The 19323-nt window shown below is 39.5% G+C and overlaps 1 protein-coding gene across 5 annotated transcripts in view; it reads left to right on the plus strand.

Moving 5' to 3' along the window:
• Window positions 1-19323, plus strand: part of LOC134538005 (transducin-like enhancer protein 4) — a 237887-nt gene that overhangs the window by 80235 nt on the left and 138329 nt on the right. The window lies entirely within an intron of this gene.

Consider the following 19323-nt stretch of genomic DNA (forward strand, 5'->3'; position numbering starts at 1 on the left):
GTTTTCGTATTTCTGAGCGCTTAAGAGTTTGCTGTACTGAAAAAGTCAACCAATTTTCTTTGTTCAGTTGTCTTGGATGAATTTATTACGGGAATAATGTTGCTTGATGATGCAGGAAGTAGAATACAAGTAGCTCCGTTGATATAGCAATGAAATTCCTCGACCCATGCATAGCTGTAGACTGACTGTACCACAGGCGTGACGTGTTTGGTTGTGGTTTGGTATCTCCACTCTCGAGTTACTGAATAGTTTATCGTCGGTGGAGGCTCGGACAGTTGGCGGCCCTGACAGCCGTTCTGCGGGCCAGGTTACGTGGACTCAGGTCCGCAGTGCTGCCACTCTAGCCTACAGCGCTCTCATACGTGCTTTGCATTGTGTGCATGTGTGTGTGTGGGGGGGGGGGGGAATCTATCTTTTGTGGCGTTTGTTTATCTTCATGCACTATATTTAGTCTGTTTAGAACAGAAAAATGAATTTTAGCGTGGCTTAGAGACGGCGATATTAAAATGTACCACTAAACACTTAGCAATGTCGCGGAGTCCGGGCAGTGTGTAAGCCGCTCTCCCACTAAGCCTTCTGTCACAATGCGGAAACGTTTGTCTGCTGTGAAATGAGTTCGTGTCTTTTGTATGTAGCTCGCAAGTCATTGGCTGAGCGTTTGATAACCTCCGGTCCACTCGCAGACTTAGTAAAACTTACAGGGGTTTGGTGTTCAAGCTTTCGTCAGATTTTTTCTTATTTATACGTATTACTTCTGTAGTTCGCTATTTCTAATTGCCGACGGTATATATATTTTTTTTGTTTTTGTTCGCGCGAAAGCCACCCCCTTAAATCGCCACTGTTTTTTGGCGCCGTCTCGTGCCTGCACTCAAACCACCAACCGCCAGAAAACAAGTCCGCCATTTTCGTTCGCTGCCGGGGAATAAACAGCCGTGTATTTGCTCCTGTTTGCCGAAATAATTCGAGAGCACATATCTCTCATTCTCCCTCTCTCTGTTCTTTCCTCCTATTTTTCATCGCGTGTTGTTCCAAGTCATGCAAATGCTGATGTGCGCTGAATGTTTTGTGTTTATTTTTTTTTTCCATTAGGAGTGCGCCCGTCTCTCTCTCTTGCTCTCTCTCTCTCTCTCTCTCTCTCTCTCTCTCTCTCTCTCTCTCTCTCTCTCTCTCTGTGGGTGTGCGCGCTTTCGTTCCCCACTGCCTTATTGTAGATAGCGACATCGTCATCAAACGTGAGGGGGCGTGGGAGAGCGAGGGGGAAAAATTGCGGTTTTTGTTCTCCCTGGCGTCATTGCCAAAAATGTGTTGGCCGAGCTGAATAGGGGCGGCGGGAGGTTGGAGGAGGGGAGGAGGGGAGGAGTGGATATGAAAAGGGCTTCATTTGGCCGGGCGATTAAAACACCGAGCGCCCATCCCCTCTTGTACAACCCTTCGCTGCCCACCCCCTCTCTGCCACTCACCCCCTCGGGCATGCTCGCGTTGTGTTTTTATCTGCACATTCCACTCCATGAAGAGAGAGGCATTTTACATCATTTTGTTATTGTTGTCGGTAGCATTATAAAATATCATTTATCACTTGGCTGCTTCCCTCGAACAGCCCCCCAACCCCTTACCCCTTACCCCTCGGCGCTGGTGTATACTTCGTGGCGTTCGTCCTGCACAATGGGGCGTCCCCCCCTCGTTTTGTATTCACTTATCTGGCTGTTCGAATCATCTCCCTCCCCCCTCGGAGCTGGGGAAGGGGGTGAAGGGTACTCACCCCCTGTTAGCGCTCCACTGCGCCGGTAGTAACACCCTCCTCCCCCCCCCCCATCCGCAGCAGACGGAGATGGCTCAGTGGGGGCACTCTTCCACTGCCCTCGCATCTTCAGTGACCTCCGTAGCCCATGCCAACGATATCAAATATTGCTAATAGGGACAATATGGGAAACTGGTAAGAAATACGCGAGACGAGTGATGCCAGCGAACCTGACTGCGTGGAGTGTTACTAAGTTTTTGTAGAGTTACTGTTTAAAACATGGAGTGAGGAATTGTCAGGAGACAGTATGCTGTGACGTAGTTGAAGTCACTTTTTTAACCTCGCCGTCGCCATATTGTTCCACCCAGATCATTGCGGAAGTGGTGCTTGACTACGTTTGAAGATGATAAGTAAGTACGAATTAGAATCTCCGTTGTTAAAAACAGTCACTTAAAAAAAATCATTTAAAACCTTTTCTACGTTGCAAACAAAAACAATTAATTCAGGGTTTTGGGCGTCTTAACCATTATGGCGCAACAATTAACTGATGAAAAAATAACCTTACCATTTTATGCGGACGTTGCCACCCCTGGTTTAAAGTGCATGGGACTAGTTAACAGTAGTGGCATCAAGCGGCGTGGAGTGGAAAATAGATAAAAAACAATGCAGAAGTGTCTCGCGCTTCGCCACTGCTAATTGGCCAGAGATACCCGTACTGTCCTATTACGATATTTGACGATATGAGCACTGACATTCACAAACCTGACTGAAGGGGAAAAAAAAAAACTAAACGATATCTAATGAGGCGAGAAGCGAACAACTGTCTCATACACAGACTATAAATTAGTACTTTTACAAAAGATTCCTTTGGAAACCAGTTGTCAAGACATTGTTTGTAATACTAGAATAAATATATTGTATATTTGTACAACACATTGCTATGGTTATTTTTCGCATGTATGAAATACGTTTATGGAAACAATACTGAGTATTTTTATCGGGGTAATGAAAATTGGTGCCCAATGTTTAATTTTATTGAAGTTTTATACAAGCACAAATTTATTTTAACCACGGAAAAGACAGTATTAATGGGAAATCAATTTTGTTTTGTATCGATACATTTGTTTTCACGTAAATGTAAAAATTTACAAATATTTATAATTTTACGTGTAATTTTCAGTTCAAAAAATTAAAATGGGTAAGAGCGTTCGAAGTTATTCTTACTTGGTGTAATAGAAAACGAACTCTAATTTTACATGAAAATAGTTAATAGAAATAGAATAATAAAAGTAATTATGGGATATTATAAATATGGTTGGTAAAGTATAAATTCAATGAAATTAAATAAATACTAAGTATTTAATATTAATATAAACTGTAAATCAAATCAACTATTTAAATTTGTAAAATAATGAAGATATATTTTAATAATTTATAAATAATAATGTAATAATTTATAACGCAAATAAACTATACTTTCGGGAACATAAACTCATTTATATAAATAAACTTGAAAGTACAACTGAAAACGTTTATGAACACAATCTGTCACTAATATTCACAACAAATAAATGTTTTTAATGAGATGCACCAGTGTGCAATATCAATCACGTAATTATATTATTTAAAAGCACATATATAATTTTTATTTGTATGTAGTCTTTATTCATCCTGTCAATTTTTGTTGCATGCAGGGCGCGCATCGTAAAAATTCTTTCTCAACAATTTTTTTTTCAGAATGCACCTAAAGAAGTATAACTAAAAAAAATGGGTGCGTGTACTTATGTACCTGTGTTAAAAGTAATATTTACTTGGCGTAGTAAACAACTAACTATTATTTTGCATGTAAATAATTAATAGAAATTAATTAATAAAATTACTGGAGTGATATTATAAATACAGTTGGTAAAGTATTAATACAAACAAATTAAAATTATTAAATCAATATTTAGTATTTAATATTAATATAAACACATGTATAAAATTAATTAATTAAATCAAATAACCGGGTAAAAATTTAATTAATATTGAAAATTAAATAACATGTTATATGTTTATTCTAAATAATAGTGAAATAATTTATAAATCAAATAAAGTATACACACGGGAACATAACCTCACTTACATAGATACACTTGAAAATACAATTGGAAAAGTTTATATACAATAGATACACTTGAAAATACAATTGGAAAAGTTTATATACACACTTTTCTATCATTAATATTCACAATAAATATGTGCTTTTAATGATGTGGACCGGTATTCAATATAATCACTAAAGTATATTATTTAAATGGACATATATACCTAATCTTTATTTTTATGTAACTTTTTAATTATTTTTCATACGGTCAGTTGTTTTGCATGTTGTGTGTGCATCGTAAAAAAATTCGTTCTCATAATTTTTTTAAACAAAAAAAAAATGAAAGTTCTCCAGCGCAAAGAAGCGAAGGACACGCGGGCCGATGGAGCGGGCGAAGGCCGGGCGCCTGAGGACGGGAAGTGCTCTCTGTTCGCAACACGGCGAGGCGCCCCTGTGTTGGACGGGGTTGAGGAAGGGGGGGGGGGGGGGGTAGTTAGGGCGCGCCGGGAGAGAAAGGGAATTAGGTGGCGCAATTTATTTAGGGCCGGGGCGTTGGGCGTCGGCGGGCGAAATTGGCAGGATATTGCAGGCGCGGGAAGAAGCGCTGACGGTTCCCGCAAGTCTCCATGGCGGCGTCCGACTAAGCAGTGTGTGTGTGTGTGGGGGGGGGGGGGTAGGGGGGGGGCCGCCGTCCACGGGCAAGCGCCGGCAGGATATTGGACCACGCAGGCACATCCCCTCCCCTTCATCGTCCCCGTGACCCCTGGGCTGTCTCCTGCTTCCTAGAAGGATTACAGGCTTATGATCTCAGTGTTCGACTCTAATAACTACATGTTCCAGCATACACCGTATATTACACCGTATAATATGACCTTCAGGCTTTTTCGTGCCACTAATAGATGTCTTTTGAATTGTATTTTTCATAGAATTAAACGTTATTTGTGAACTGGAAAGTATTTCGTGGGAGATATTTATTAGATACCACTCGTGGTAAAAAATAAGTCTGAAAACACAACATAAAAGAAGGGCATCGAGTTAAATTGACACGTGTAGTTAGAGTTAAGATTATCTCGCGGATGCATTGGGTAGCAAAGTAGACATGACAGTTATAATTAGGGGCCTGCAATTTTCGCGAACAGATTCCGAGAATAGCTGAAGTTAAAACACTGTAGCGTAGACTGTGTTTCGTGATTGGGTGAGTTTCTTTATCTGTACTGTTAGAACACCAACCACAGTAATTCAGAGCGGAAGCAAACTCGTCCTGAGTGTCTTGTCAACTAAAGCAATGGAGTCTCTTGTAGGTGGCCGCCAAATAAAGAGAAGTTATCCTTGGTGCGGATATAACTTCTTGTTGCTGTCTAATAGGCGTACAGATTTTTTTCTCGCGAAAAATGCCTGCCTCTAGTTAGAATCAAGAAGACGTGGTTACCCAATCATGTGTGACCCGTCAAGGCTGTGACCTTGTTATTGACCAATGATCATTATAAAAAAAAGGCAAATTGCATCTAGCCTGGTAAGAAATTAACCCGCGATATAAACGTGACTCTAGGTACAGTGCTTTAATAATTTATAGAGACCGGAAAAATTCGCGTTTTCATTTCGTAATAGGCTAGAATCAAAATGCATTTAACTTTTTACTGCATCAGTAATTCAATCGCAGTTTGTCTGAAGGCACCGATGAATAACTCTCAACGAAAGAAGTATCTAGTAACAAGCATTCCAGTTAACAGGTGTCACGAATCACTAGCCAATGAGCAGGTGTAATTTTCCCGAATACGTAGATGATCATGGAGTCTATCCTAGAGATAATTAAAGACGCGACTTTTTGCGGTCCCTACTCATGAATCTTTGACACGCTCTGAAATTTAGGACGCCAATAAGAAAATTCAAAAATCCATTTGACCCAACCACATGCAATCCGAACAGAAGGTAGAATGTGGCGGCAGCCAATGAAGGAAAGGCACTGGTTTGTTTGTGGAGCCTAGCCTAGCAGCACGAAATGATGTGAATCTGACAGGTGTCTAGCGATTGGTCCATCGTTAAATTTTACATGCACTGTAAACTGTCGAGAGCTAATGGTCATCATTTATCTTTCTGTACGTGCGAACTTCGTGTGGTTCAAGACAAAGAGATGGATCTCATTTAGTACAAGCGACAGCCGGTTACAAAATTTGCAGGGGCGTTTATTTTTCATGAAAATATTAGGGCAGTGGATTCTCTTACAGAGGGCCGCCAATCACAAGGAATAAACCGCTGGCGCGGGCATACCTTCTTGCAGTCTAACGAGCGATCAGATTTGTTCGCGAAACAATACTAACTCATAAAAATGTGTAGGCAGTGGCGGTGCTAGACTCTGCGGGGCGCAGGACCATTTACTTTTTCAGGCTTCTAATACTGGGGAGAGTGGCCTGGGAGATGTAGAACAGCCCTCTAATGAAAAGACCAGAACATTTTTAAAACAAACTCTCGAAAATAACGTTTGTTAGCCAACCTGGAACTTAAAAATCGACCATTATTTTGCTAATTAATATTTTAATTTTTTTTAATGTTTTATTAATGCAAACGATCAAATTACGGTGAAATCGCATCATTATATGAAGCATTAAAATACTTTTAGGTTTTTATTATATGGAATCATGAAAACTCAATTGTAGGTTTTTATTATATGGAATCATGAAAACTCAATTGAAATCGAAAGATACTTGCCAGAACTTTAAACTAGATGTTATCATAATTTAAATTGTTCGTATTCCCGTTTACAGAAATGTTTTTTCGCGAAAATTTTTTATTATTGCTCATTAGCGTGCAATATGTAGGGGCATGTACTTTTCGTGGAATAATCTGTCCACTCATTGGACTTCAAAATTATATACCCGTGCTAACGATTGTTCCCTTGTGATTGACGGCCGTCTGCAAGAGAAGCCATTTCTCTATTTGACTTGGCCATTCAGGACGCGTTTTCTGCCGCACTGGATGGCTGTGATTGGTGTGTTGACAGTAGACATTCAACTGAAATAAACCCAGCCAACCGCGAAACACAATGCTACACAGTTTTGACACACAGCTGTTCTGGAAATACGTTTCACTATCTATAGTGCTGGTTCTCCTACTGAAAGGGAGGCGCCGCTCCGGTGAAAACTTGCTGCAGGGGCTGCACCTTCGCCGCGGCCCAGGACATGCATACATGTACGTGTCGCCTGCCCTGGCCTCCAGGAATCGATTTTTTTTGTCGGGGCTCGCCCGGTGCTAGGCCCCAGACTTCGCCAGTCTCCCCTCCCCACGACTACCCTCATCACACAACCCTCCAACCCTCCCCCGGCCGGCGGTCCTGATTGGCTGCGCGGCCTCCCTCTCCCCTTGCGGGTATAACAACCCGCGCATCGCACGGCCGAATGCCGCCGCCGCCTCTTGCTGTAGTACGTGCGCGCACAATCTGGCTGCGCTCGAGTCCTTGCTTGTCATTCTCGTGTGACTGGGTGGCGACCTTCACTTCAGTGCGTTCATCGAGATTTGCTGTTTCATCGTTAAAAAACAGGTCGCGGGAAAACGAAATAAAAACAGCAATAAAAAGCTCGTTGAACTTAGCCAACTCTATGGAAATAATGTTAAGTACTATGATGTGAGTTATTTTGTGTGTATAATGAGTTGAAACCAAGAAATTTCGCTGATTCTTTTGGTACACCAATTAAACTGCATTGCTGAGATTATTGCATCACAATTTTTTGACACTTGCCTCTACTACTCTGAGCCAGTCGACTACCAGCTGGCAGTAGAGAGAGTGAATCACGTAGATCCACTGAAAAGAAGGGGAGGTGCTCAAACGAATCCGCAAAATTTCCGTGGCCTTAAAATGTATATATTTTTTGTTGTTAATACAACTGATATTATTAAAAAGAAGTATTGCTTTTGTGAAGGGAAAATAGCACCCTTTGAACAGTCATTCCTCAGTTGCAGACATAGTAAAAAAAAATTCAGATTTTCGGAGGTTACCTGCCGCTGAAACCAGTCCGTGAATTTTCCCTGCGCTTATTTAGAATTCAGGACTGGACACATTTCGCGATTGATCTGCCTGCAGAAAATATGCCAAAATCTTATACGTCATCCGGTATTGCTTTGACAATTGGACGAAAGATAACTTGACGCTGATATCTTTTCGCAACACGTCCGTGAAGACGGTAATATGCTGCTTTATAATTTACTGCCAGGCTAGACCCAAGTCTTACGTTCACTCAAGGAATAGCCACGTGTTTACCGAATGTCACTTATCTCTCAGCTCATTATTTCACATTTACGTGAAGCACTGTTTATCTCAGGGAATGTGCTTATAACAATAGATTTGAAAGTTGCATCTATAACTTTGTTAGGATGTGCAAATAAGGAAGATAAAAAGCTTTACGTTTTGTCGACAGCGACAACACTTACCAAAAATGTTGAGGGATGTTGGTGGCAGACCGAACCGGGTTCCAACCCGCATACTGCTGCGCCGCCTCGCATTTATTACGTAACTGAACATTTCCACGTTTAAAATTAATGCCTCTTAATTACTCATTAAATCGTTATAATGTTAAAAGAGAAATTCTTCGACATCTGCTTGGGTGTCAATATGCTGGTGTCGTTGATTGGTAGGCTAAATGCTTGAATTTGGCATGGATCGGCGTTGCTAAAACTTGAGTCGCTAGCGATGGATCAGAGCCTTGGGTAGCAAAGTTGACTTGAAGCTTCGCGTTGATTGGACTTCAGAGCTCTTGACGACCCTGAGCCAGTTATGAACAAGGAGATGAGTGTTTAACCAATCACGGGTAACCCGCCTTATTACCTTATTATCGACAAAAATTAGATCATCTACAGGCCCGTTTAGTCTAGCCTGCAGCCATCGTGGCTGTAGGTAAGTACTGGCAGGCCCGCCATCTTGAGCTCGGGTGTTCGCGACGTGCTCGGTTGAACGCGCACGGACTAATGCGTCTCCCCTCCCCGCGCGCCCCCGCGCTAGGGGATGAAGTGCCTAGACCGGGGTTGAGCCTACACGTGTCCCCGCCGTAGCCCGCGGGACCTCAGGAAACCCTCTCCAAGCGGCGCGATTACGTCACGGACTTGCTAGCGTCCGACTGCTGCCCGCCTCAGACCTCACAGCCGTGAAACGTCAGTGCATGACAGGAATGAGTAATAAACTTTCCAAAAACATTTTGAAACATTTGAAGTCCTCCCTTTTCTCGCTATCATTTTCATTTGAATGTGCAACAAACATTAATTTAGTGTTCAGCTGATTTTTTTTTTGCGTCATTACAAATGAGCATGTGAATAAACGCAATGTTTTGAATTGTAGAATTAAAGTGTCTTCTCGGCTGAAGGACAATTGGTGAAAAATGTGTAATTAATTATTTATTGCATTTACGTCATTTTTAAGGTTTGTGGGGAATTAATTGGCAATTTGGGATATTTCTGGCTGTAGTGTGGACTATTTAATAATTGCCGGTTGACAACACTGTCATCGTGTATGGCGCGGCGGTGTAAGTCAGCCTTAATATGTTTTTGTTAATTCCAGAATTTTATAAATATTTCTTTAATGCCGCCACAGAAGCTAAATTTAAAAAAAAAACTAATCCAGCTTTTAAAGGTTTGACACTATCATTACGCGTTATTTTCGTCTATCAAGGTGTTTTCTTACAATAAATTACCAGTATCTATTCATATTTTTTTAGTGATGTTCATTAATGATGATAAATTGTTAAAATTTCGACTACGATATGTCATAGCACACATTTACAACAAAGTACTAAGCTCATTAGTCATTACTGATCCATTTCCAATAATTATGTTTTTTCTGCCATTTCAAAGTATCACACCCTTTTTACCCTTGCCAACCCACCATAATCAAAATAAAAGTCATCACGAAAAAAAAAATGAAAATACTATTCAACTGTTAGTAGGTATTTGATTCTCCACAAGCACACAAGTAGTTGGGATACTTGGAGTGAAATGCCTGCCAGTGTGGCAGTGTTGCAAACACTCTCCTCAGTCGTATCAACTAACGGATATTTACCTTCACAATCCCCGTACGTTCATCTCAATGTTAATGAGGCTATCTTGCATCCTCCAGTAGCTGGGTCTGGAATGATCATACAAGGTAATCTAACAACTGAGCTACCTTCAAACAATACTGGAACATCTATTTGGCATGATAACTATGTTGGAATCATTGACGTGTAAAAGTTATTAATATATAGCTCATTTTATCTTTTACTGGCGAATAATGACATTAGTACATTTAATAACATTCCAGTAGGTGTATGCCTATGCCTTAATGTAAATTAGCTTTCTGTTTGGATTTATCTTTTAACATTTGGTTAGAATTCAAGCTTGTTTTCCGTCATCTTACCTACTTTAGAATCACATCTTATTTAGATAGAATTTTTGTATTTTTGAAGTTATACTTCTTTAGGTGCTTTATGATAGAATGATGAGAGTGAATTTTGACGATGCGCGAGCAACATGCAACGAAATTTTCACAGGATGATAAAAAGGTTACATAAAAATTTAAATTATATACCTATGTGTTTTTAAATCTTATACTTTAGTGATTGATATTGAATACTGGTCCATATAATTAAAAACATTTATTTATTGTGAATAATAGTGATATAAACTCTGTTTATAAACTTTTTCAAGTGTATTTATGTGTAATGTTATGTTCACGTACGTATAATTTATTTGCATTATAAATTATTACATAAGTATTTAATAAATAATTAAGATAATAAATTTGAGTAAACATGTAGCATATTAAAAGATCATTATTAAATAAACTTAATCTCTATTATTTTACTAAATTAAATACGTGTAAGAGAAGGCATATCACCTTAACTTCGCCACCAATAAAGATGATAAAGTAAATGGTAAAATACTTCCCTTCCTCCACTCCCCCTTCCCCCCAAAACACCTCCTCTCCCTTAATCCCATTCTCTTTGCGTGGGAACACATATACTCGCTCTGCTCGGGCTTAGTAACGGCTGAGATCCGAGCATCATTTGCATTTACATCACCGATTTTGTTATAGCCTATCTGATTCGCTTGCTTACTCATGAGCTTACCGGGCTGGTCAATTTCGTGAATTATATTGTGACAGGGAAGAATTATAAATCTTTACTAGTTATCATCGCTTTCACCATTGGACCGAACATGAATAGAGACGTCTGAACGGCTTGCAACCCGGTCGACATTGAAATTTGGTTCTCCAAAAGCCAATCAACGACCGGACATTTAAACGGCATCGTCTTGAGTAATCATAGGACTGTGCAATCTCGAATGAAGTTAATCGATTCCGTGAATTACTGGCGAAATGAATCTGTGCAGTTGCCGTTTACACGTAACTTATGGTCAGATCGCAGAGTATAAGTTAAGCTCGGATTCACTAGTCCTTTGGTAGGGATTCTCATTCGTCAAGGCCCCTCCCAGACAACTTGAATGTTAGTCTATCGTGCAGTGAATCCGCTAAATTGTCCGGCAGAACTCACAGCGTGTTGCGGACTGTCCTAGTGAGGAACGTGTTCGCTGTGGATCACCAGATGGGAGAATCTCCGCGAACGAGTGGTCCGTATTCCGTCAAACCCCGAGCAGTTTGCGACACTCTGCGCGCCAGTCATACTATTTTCCATTCCAACGCGGCCAACTATTGAGAAAAACGTAAAGTTTGGAGAAAATTTATATTTTGACAATCTTTTAAGTTACGCATTTTTAACTCATATTAAAAAAAAATGCTGACTCTAGTATTTATTTAAACATCCTCAAAGGTACCATGCTAAATAATTTACACTTATGTGACTGTGATTTTTTTTAAAATTTAAAATACAACCTTTAAAATGTGCTCAAACGTAGGTTAAAAAAATAATTATGGAAGCGCTTAACAATCCATCAAACTTCGAAACCTTCTAACGTAATATTTGACACACTAAAACATTTTAGACATTTGTGAGTTATATTTTAATCCGCCCGATTGTGAAACTTATTATCTTTTACCAGACCTTTGACGGACTGGCGGATGGAATGTTTCGGACCATCAGCGGGTCACGTGACTGACGGAGAGTGAGTGCGGCGAGAGGCGGACTTCTGTAGCGCTCCTGTTCTGGGCCCTCGCGGCGGGCGGCTGACCAAGGAATGGGTCGTTAATGGGAGCAGCGACGTGCGCAAAGGGGGAGGGGGGTTCGCTAATTAGGAAGGCGGCAGGGGTGTGCAAAGCTACCGCCGTGAGCACGCAGAGAGCCAGCGGGAACCCACGCCTTTCAAACGGGTAAATATAAAATGGGACCTGTTGAAGTTATTCTTCACCTGTTTCCTAACGGGATAAAATCACGCCGCTAGGTGTGTCGCTCGATCTCAAAACTACATGTGAAAAAAAGAAAGAATCATTAGTAAAGGCACGTATTATTAGAGCCACGGAAATTTCGCGGATTCATTTAGTCGCAAGCTAGAATGCAAACCTCCACACTGTCGCACTGTGTTCATGATTGGACCGCAGTTATCTGGACACGCCCCTCTACGACCGTGAGCCAACGATGTCCAGCTAGGAGAGAAGTAAGCGAATCAGGTAGTGCCAAATAACAAGTATAAAAATGTTCTCGCTAAGAAATCAAACAATGGGAAAGTAAACATGGGTCGAGCACACCTATTACTTTGAATTCTATCCTGAGGCCAGAGGAATCCGCGAAATTTCCGGAACTCTACGTATTATTAACGAAATTTTTTTCTGAGACCAGCTGTGTACTAACACACTGTAGCATCGTCCGTGTTACGTAATTGTTTGAGTTTCCGTTAGGTACAGTCTATTGCAGGCGCTCGAATCACACCTACTCAGTGCGGAAGCAAACGCGTCCTGAATGACCCGGCCAAATAGGGCAGTGGCTTCTCCTGCCGTCAATAACAAGGAAGAAACAAGTGGCGGGTATTTTTCGCAAAGAAAAAAAACTCACAGCTCATTAGACTGCATACGGTACGCCCGCGCCAACGGTTTCTTCCTAGTTATTGAAGGCCATCTGCAAGGTACGCAGTTGCCTTATTTGGCCGGACCGTTTAGGACGTGCTTCCACGCGGAATTGCTGTGATTAGACTACCTGAAGAAAAAAAAAAAAACAACCAATCTCGAAACAGAGACGATGCTACAGTATCTGAAACACACAACTAATCTGGAGATATTTTCGCGAAAAATACATGAATGTAAGAACCATCCGTTATTTACAATTAGTGGAAAGACTTAAAGTTTCTGTGCTCTGTTGAAATGAATACAGGCGTATTCCTTAAAAGTAAAAAAAAAAATCAGATATTTCAAAATATTTCCTTTATATAGGCTTTCAGCACACGTGAATTGATTTTTTCCCAAACTTTATGAAAGTGCCTAGTCATCAGGGCCAGCTTTATTTGTTCTTAATAATTAATACACCATACTGTATATGCAACCATTCACTATCGATTTAAGGCATCCCATTATATTTTGTTATAAATCTGTTTAAATAATTCACAAACTAACACTTAATTCAAGTGTAAAAGTTCTTAAAAAAATGGAAAATTCTCTACCCAGAAATAAAGTAGTACAGATTTTTTTTGGTTGCAATATAATCATGCAAGAAGTACTCAGTAGCACTGACTTTAACCTGAAAAATGTCAGTTCTAGTATCCATTTAGTTATAATGGGTTAATCCTAGCCCCCAAAATGTTGAGAATATAACTTTAACAGCTAGTAATAAAAAAACACGAAATCCCATTTTTTTATCAACGATAATCACGCCTCTTAAAATAATTACTAGTTAAGTCACAGAGGATGGTTTTTTAAATAATGATTTAGCCCCGAGGTAGTCTGCTGTACACGGTATTTATTAATCATATAGTTTAATCATATAATATCTTACATGGCGTAGTTACTGCAAGATGAATCACGATGTTTTAAAGTAAGGAGATGAAAAGTGAGAAAACGCCTTTTTTTCTTCTTCTAAGGTATCATTAGTTTACCAGTGCCTGAAAAAATCACCAGTCAGGAGAGACGTAAAACTTCGGCTCATTGTGAGGCACAAGACTAGGCTGCACACAATTGTAAAGACACAAAACGTGTCTTCAGTTCATTGGCTGCTGCCACGTTCTTTTATTGCTGACTTCGTGCGTTCCATGCCCATGATCCAATGGAAATGTTAGTTAAGTGTACAATGGTATACATTTTAGACTGTCTCCAAATGATTATACGAATCACGCAGGTCTCTACCAATCATTTAAATCATTATTTTGAACATACGCGGTGGCTAGGTTGCAGTGTATGTCACAGAGAAAAATACACGAATACACAGAAACCAAGCCAAAATCAGCCGATCCCAAATGTTAAATAAATAGACAGCACAGAAGATACCACGGAATGAATCAGATCAATATTACAGCATAACCGAACACAGTGTGCTGACAAAAACCAGACAGTTGTAACAGAAACAGTAAGTACAGTTAAACAATAACCTTGAACAACACAGCGACGACAGAGGAACCCAACGATGATACTAAAAATATAATCTTGACAACAGACCGACAATACAGCGACATACGAGGTGTGATAAAAAATTACGGTGAACGGAAATTTACATCAGAAACTGCTGACGCTACATATATTTGAAGCAATAAGCCCGATAGGCTGATGCGCTAAGATAGTCATTGTCAATTTGTGACTTAACAGTTGGTTTCCGAGGCCGGTTTACGGTGTCTGTCGCGCATCATGGATAGAGACTCGGAAATTTAGCGGATTCGTCTGGCCTTTGGGGTAGAATTCATGTCATAGGAGTGCTTAACCAATGTTTGCTTTCCCATGGTTTGATTTCTTAGCGAGAACATTTTTATCCCTGTTAATTTTCGCTACCTGATTCACTTACTTTTTCCCTAGCTGGGCATCGTTGGCTCACGGTCGTATAGGGGCGTGTCCAAATAACTGCGGTCCAATTATGAACACAGTGCGAGAGCGTGAATTTTTGCATTCTAACTTGTGACTTAATGAATGCGCGAAATTTCGGAATCCCTATTTATGGATTTCAAATAACGTGTTAACATTCAGTTTTTTTTTTGTTGCGAAACGGAGACCAGAACAACATCACGACAACGCGCCGTGCGACACCTCGCTTCTGATCTGCGAGTTTTTGGCCGAACAAAAAGTTAATGTCTGTCCACATCCAGAAATGTTTCCAATCATTGAATCAATATTCGGATAAGTGCGCATCGCTGGCCAGGTGAGTATTAAGAAGGAGATGAGTTAAAATTTGATGCAAACTTATTATTTTGTTCTTATTAAAATTATTCACCTTATTTTTTGATCACACCTCGTACATGCGAACCCAACGATGAAATTAAACAGATATCCTGACAACACGGTGACGACAGCACATGCAAACACAGTTGCAGGCTTCCCAAGACAAAACAGGTTGTTTGTCTGTATTTACTGTTTCTGTAGCAACTGTTTCGTCGTTGTCAGCCCACTGTGTTCGCCTGTGCTGTGATATTATTCTTCCTTATTCCTTTTACGGGATTCTCTGTGCAGTACATACATTTTACATGTGACATCGTGATTTTGTCTTGTTTTCTGTGTGCTAGTGTAATAATTTTTCTTTGTCTGGTCTTCAGGTTTTATCTGTGACATACAGTCCAAACTAGCAATGGCATATGTCTAAATTAGTGATTTCAATCAATCTTCCCCATCGCAAGATTCATTCAGCAAAGTTTTCCTACCAATCAGATGCCTCATTGGCGTGGTTGCATCTTGGCAGAACCTCCTCCTCCAGTTTCCTCTGAGGTCGACTAGCCCCGCCTTTGCTGCGAGGGAACATTTTCTCCCCTCGGCCCCTTTCAACTCGCTTTTTTGCCTTCCGCCGACACAACCACCCCCGTCCTCGTCTTAACAACCCTTCTCTCGCGCACTAAATGAAAATTGATATAGGAGGGGAGAGACAAATGATTAAAGTGCTCCGGCAAGTTGGATGATAAACGAGGGAAAAGGAGGGAGCGGGGGGCACAGAGAGCTCCCACCCTCTTCTCCTTCTGTCTAGTTGTGAAAGGCGGCAGCGGAAAGTAATGTGTTCTGTAAACTCGGCTCGCCCGTCTATAGGGTGCCTGAAGGGGGCGGCGAAATTAGAAAGGCCGTGCGGGGACGATGCTAATGGGATTAACAATGCCCGGGGATAAATAAATGGCTCTGCTTGCGAGTGCGTGTGACGGGGTTGTTTCCCGCCCAGCGAGGAGAAGGGTGTCGCAGTAAGCCTTGAGAAGAGCCTTCCCTCTCGCCAATCGCCTTGCTGCTTGGTTCCATGTGATACATCACTTTATTACTAGAGACTTTCAGAATTCGTACAATTGTCTGGAGACATTTCCATTGGCTCACGTGTCTTTAACGTGCCCTGAAATACAGAAAGTTAATAAGATAAAAAAAATCCACATTACACAACCATATACAACCCGGGCAGAAGGTAGAATGCGGTAGCAGCCAATCAAGTACAGACATTGGTTCGTTTATCTACAATTGTGTGGAATCTAGACTAAGTACCACAAAACAACGCAATGTTCGCAGGTGCTTACTAACAAATTATATTATCTCTTTTCACTCCACACTATAACTAATGGCATGCCATTCAGTCTGTTACAAAATTACAAAGTTTGTTGTTTCGTAACCCGTGTAAACCTTTGGTTTGTAACACTTGCAAGATTATTAAAAAAACCGCATATTTAGGTGTTTTTTTAAACCCTGTCACGTTCTCCAATTTAGGTTTTTTCGTTTCCGTGATTTTTTTTAAAGCTGTTTCTGTGGATGTCTCGCAGAAAAGTCATTTCATTTTAACATTTTAAGTTAACTCTCAAAATTGGTCAAATATTTAGTGAAAGTGATCTGCTAACTGTAATAAATGAAAATTTTCTCGTAATCAAAATGTTATTTTATACTAATTGCGCAATGGTAATTAAATAAAGGTTTTTTTCGTGCTCCTTTAGTTGGGTAGTCTCATTTTCGAAATATTTCTTGCTAAAAGCCAAGAATCAGCAAAAAAATATTAACAAGAGGGAAATACAATCCTTTAAAAATTATTTCTTAGTTTATTTGCCATCCATTTTCTTAATAAAATAAAACGGAATCCAGACGGTGTCTTGGACAACGCGGGAATATGTTTTTTCTTGCCCGTTACAGAACTTATTTTGATGCCTTGACCTTGGCTGATGTGTTCCTGAGAAACAATATTGTGCTGTTTCGGCACACGTGAGTGGTTCTCCATGAGTTCGCAGTCTGGTCCGAGGAGTAAAAAATAAAACTAACTAAAAAAGAACTAACCGAAGAACACTTCAAAAAACTCTTTGAGAATATCAGTCATAGAACACCATATATTATAGAATTTTAACAAATTGTTGACGAGCCTTGCTCTCACTTTCATATAATTACTTATAACTACTTTGATAAAGATTGACTGATTTAATAGATTTTCTTGGACGTACGCCATTACAGTTTTGCACTGTTTGTCATGGGGAAAATTCTAAATGCAAAGTAAGAAATAAAAATGAAAACGTCCTACAGAAAACAAGCCTAAATCAGCTGATGTATTATTGACAACACAACGACGACAGCACAAACGAGTACATTCCAACTTAAATATCAGACAGCACATAATTCCGTGTAAGGAATTTAGTTATGAAAAAAAAAATTATTGCAGTATATACGACCACAGTGGGCTAACAACGAGGAGTCAATTTCAACAATAACAGTAAATGCAAATAGACAACAAAACCTGGACAACGCAGCAAATATGCGAACACAGCGATGAAGATAAACAAATATTATGGACAACACAACGACGACAAACACCGACGAGCCCAGTAGGTTTCCTATTTCTGATTTTGCATTAAAGAATTTTTTTCCATGAATAACAGTGAAAATCTGCAATGGCGTTACAACTATTGTAAAGTTCAGTCACACTGTGTTAGTAAAATATGCTGGATTACATATTTGATATAAGACATTTGTAGTCGACGTGTCCACCTTAGATCCTGGTTTTAATCAAGATTATTTGTATTTAGACTAGATGTTTCTAGTAGTAATATAAACGAATAAAATACATTAAGTTTTAGTTTGTAAGTATTATCAAAGGGACAACTTATTGAGTAACTGTATGTCGTTTCAAAACTGTTGTAAATGCTAATAGTAACACTATTTGTACAATTGAGTAATGAAAAAAAAATATTGTAAAATATTTTTGTTCATTTTCTTAAATGCAAATTTTACTTCTTATTTTACCGCCCTGGACCCAATGGTAAATCCATATAACTCAGTAATTAAATAAGTAACTGTCTCAACTTAAATAACTCACAAGTAAACATAAGGGTGTCAGATATTTACACCCACTGAACTGTAGTGATAGTATGAGTTCGTCTATAGTGGTTACTATCATAATCATACTACTATTCTGCACTTAGTACTAAAGAAGTGCCCTGCATACCTATAAGCGCTACACATGAATCATTTAAATAACGTAAAGATTGAATGATTGTATAAATATTACCGGGTACTTTGTTTTAATTTATATGAGGTCTATACATGTAATTTGTCACATTAATTCGCCTACGCGGGTCCAACGACCTGTAGGCTGGACTTATTGTTCCTGTGTTCACCCACGCTAGACATGTCTTTCTTCATAGATTCTGCCCGGTGGAAGAAACTGGGCAAGACACAACTGTGGTATTATGCTTTAATTTTTCTACTGGAAATAAAACACATTTCTCTACGTGTACTTGCCCGTCGAACGCGGGGAAGGCTTAGTGAGATTTTTTTTAAAACTTAAATACGATCAAAATATTTCTGAGTATGGTATCATAAATATTAATTTAAAAAATTCATAAGGTCTTGCTTTCGTGAAGAAGTTTCGAATTCGCGTTTCATGTCTGTTTTTTTCTGGTCTCCAAGCTAGTCAGATAAAAAAAATAAATAAAGAAAAAAAACAAATTTAACTCAAAGTTCAGAGCAGAAACTTGAATTGAGTCAGATTCGCTTCCTGGTGAAGAACTGTTGATTACCTATTCCCCCCGCACTTCCTCCTCGTTTCAAGTTTTATCCATACTTCCAAAGATAAGTTATAATAATTATCCATGTATACTCGTATAATTAAAAAAAACATTCAGTAAATTAATCTTTGGTTAATTTTTGTTTCTATTTGATGAAATTTTCATTTATTTACCCTTGTAACTTAGCAATAAATAAACTTATAGTTTAAAAACACTTTAAGCCCCCGCTTTTATCGTTGAATGAACAAAATTAAAAAAAATAAAATTTAAGTTTTTGACCACCAACCAAATAATGCACCACAACTCTGTATAACTAAAAACGTCGGGCGCTTGATATCATTTGCCTTAAATTTTCTATCACTAATTTTAGAATATAGATATTACGAAAATGAAAGAAGAGAGCACCCAACGCTTTTAGTTATACAGAGTAGTGGTGAATTATTTGGTTGGTGGT

The sequence above is a fragment of the Bacillus rossius genome, chromosome 1, assembly GCF_032445375.1.
Source record: "Bacillus rossius redtenbacheri isolate Brsri chromosome 1, Brsri_v3, whole genome shotgun sequence".
Lineage (NCBI taxonomy): Eukaryota > Metazoa > Arthropoda > Insecta > Phasmatodea > Bacillidae > Bacillus > Bacillus rossius.